The sequence below is a fragment of the Sinocyclocheilus rhinocerous genome, unplaced genomic scaffold (genome assembly GCF_001515625.1).
Source record: "Sinocyclocheilus rhinocerous isolate Xijiao unplaced genomic scaffold, SAMN03320098_v1.1 scaffold1056, whole genome shotgun sequence".
Lineage (NCBI taxonomy): Eukaryota > Metazoa > Chordata > Actinopteri > Cypriniformes > Cyprinidae > Sinocyclocheilus > Sinocyclocheilus rhinocerous.
The window spans coordinates 9,353-12,009 of NW_015659698.1; the positions used below are offsets into that span (position 1 = coordinate 9,353).

Here is a 2,657-nt window from a genome sequence, read left to right on the forward strand (position 1 = left end):
TACTGTTGATCAAACTTTGTTTTTTTTTTTTTTGAAAATCAGTTATGGAAACAACAATGTGGTAATTTGCAACTTGCCCATTAACAATAAACAATTCAGTCTAATTACTTAATCGGACAGAATGGTAATGCTTGAAATTGACTGAAAGGAATATACATCTACCGGTCAAAATTTTGGGTTCAGCGATATTTTTTTATAGAAGTGAATGTTTTTATTCAGAAGGGATACATTAAATGTGACAGTAAAGACATTTACAATGTTCTTTTTAACTTTATATATATATATATATATATAATTAAAAAAAACATTTTTAAATTGTAATATTTCATAATATTACTGTTTTTTCCCCTATATTTGTAATTTAAATAAATGCAGCCTTGGTGAGCAGAAGAGACTTGTTTGAAAAACATGAATTTTTTTTTACCAACCCTAAACTTTTGAACTGTATTATATAATTTACATAAGGATAAGAATAACATGAAGTCTATTTTAAATTTTAATGTGTTTTGCTTCTAGAGAACCTGGTTCCGTGTGTCTTCCTGGAGCTGTTCTTCGTGCTGCAGCTCCTGACATCTCGTGGCGTGTCTGTCTCTGAATCTGCGGAGGAAGGTATCAGTGTCTGTGAATACAGCCCAGGCGAGTTTGATCGCACATTATGTCAGTAATTTTAAGTTTATTTAATCTGTTAAACTTTTTGACTTTCATCTTGCTGATTTCATCTTGCTGACGAAATGTCATAAAGATGAGTCGCTTCATAATCCTGCTATCAGCAGGAGAGTACAGCTTTAAAAATGCATTGCTCATACATTATTCTGTTCTGGAAGCTACATTTTATAACATTTATGATCAGTTACACTGTTATTCTACACTGAGTAAGGTCTATGATGACGAATTTGATCTGTGTGCTGTTCATTTATGGTCTTGTAGATGTGCTGGAGAAAGTTTACCTGGGAAATGTCCACAACTGTGTGTATTTTTCTGTGAGGGTGTTGGAGAATCAGTTTGAGTAAGTCTGATTGTTTAATTACTGCTCACTGCCTCAGATCCGTCTTATAGTGCCTGACTTTCTGTCTTATCTGTTTGTCAGGTTGGTGTCACACCTGGACAAATGCACACTTCGACTTCTGTCTGAGAATGAGAGAGTCGGGACTTTCTCCTCATCGCTCAGAGATCGTCTGGCACAAGCTCTCATGTTTTAGGATGAGAAGCAGCGTTTCTCCTTTGTGCTTCTCACGGCTCGACTTCTGGCCAAGTTTTTGGGCTTCATCTCTTTCCTGCCTTACCAGACCACTGATCTGCCATAAAGAGACATACAGGATGCTGCGATCACTCTGCGGATCAAGGTACACATTGTATAAAGGCAAGATTTTATTTTGCCTAGAAGATATGCATTTTTCACAACCTAATTTGTTTTATATATGTGTATTGTCAGAGTTCTCCAGTGCTGGATGTGTGTGCGGTATTGAGGAGTTCAGTGCATCGGAGACGCACCATTCTGACAGTGCCCTGGATGGTGGAGTTCCTGTCCATGCTGGATTACATCGGCCCATTTCTTCCTTGTTACAGGACTGCTCTGTGCCTTCTGCTTCAAATCTACAAGTGAGTTTATCACATACACGTAGGGAATCACGATTCTTTGTCATGTTGGTTTTACTATTTTGCAAGTTGTCTGAGCAGCACAGACAAACTAATTTCCCTTTTTTAAAAACAAAGCTTTACAAGATAACAAAATATCTAAATAAAAAAGAATGGCAGACATTTAGGCCAAAGTGGGCAAAGATAAAAATCTTTGTCATTATTTTATCTTTGTTATTAAAAATAAGAACAAAAATACATATTACGAATACACATAATATACAACTAGAACATACAGTGCCATATTTTTCAGGTACCGGTGTATTTAGCAGTAGCATTCAAGAAACTGAATAAAAAAATAAATAAAAATAAAACAGTATATACACTTCACTGTATAAATTATACATTGATTCTTATTAAAGCAACTGTATTAAAGTTCTTCAGTCAAGAGCAGTGAGTGATTTCTTTCTTTGTGTTTGGTTGTTTTATTAACATTTAAAGGGATAGTTCACCCAAAAATAAAACGTCTGTCATCCTTTACTCACTCTTAAGTTGTTTTAAACCTGAGTGAGTTTCTTTCTTATGTTGAATATAAAAGTTATTTTGAAGAATGTGGGTAACCAAATTAGTGTTGAGCGATATGCTCAATTTTCATATCGTCCAATTCATATTATCGTGCTAATTTATGTAATTTACTTAGTTTTATTGCGAGAAAGTGAACCAAATCCAGCGTAAGGCTAAAAGCAGCCTAATGTTTTTAATATGACTGAATTTGTATTTAACATGATAACAAATTAATAGAAACATAAGTTACTAATTATAATGCTTACATTGCCTCAGTTATTCAAAAAGCAGCTACAGAAAACGTTAGGTTACTTGCGTAACCCCGGTTCTCTGATAACAGAAGTGAGGTATCTCACTATGGGAACGCTCATTTAAAACCCTGTTGCAAAAGAGAGATATGCTCAAACATAGTGTTTGTCTTGGGTGTACAATGTTGTACAGTAATACTATCAAGTTCATTTATTTACTTTGCGATGTAATTAAAGGGGTCATATGATGTTGCTAAAAAGAACATTATT

General features: G+C 34.6%; 1 long non-coding RNA gene and 1 pseudogene across 1 annotated transcript; both read left to right on the forward strand.

Annotated features, from left to right (window-relative positions):
- The window catches only part of LOC107724012 (codanin-1-like), a 17,736-nt pseudogene that overhangs the window by 7,684 nt on the left and 7,395 nt on the right, over window positions 1-2,657 (forward strand).
- Window positions 935-1,594, forward strand: LOC107724014 (uncharacterized). Its single transcript, XR_001637989.1, has 3 exons — window positions 935-1,006; window positions 1,088-1,343; window positions 1,433-1,594. It is a non-coding gene; the product is annotated as an uncharacterized LOC107724014 (long non-coding RNA).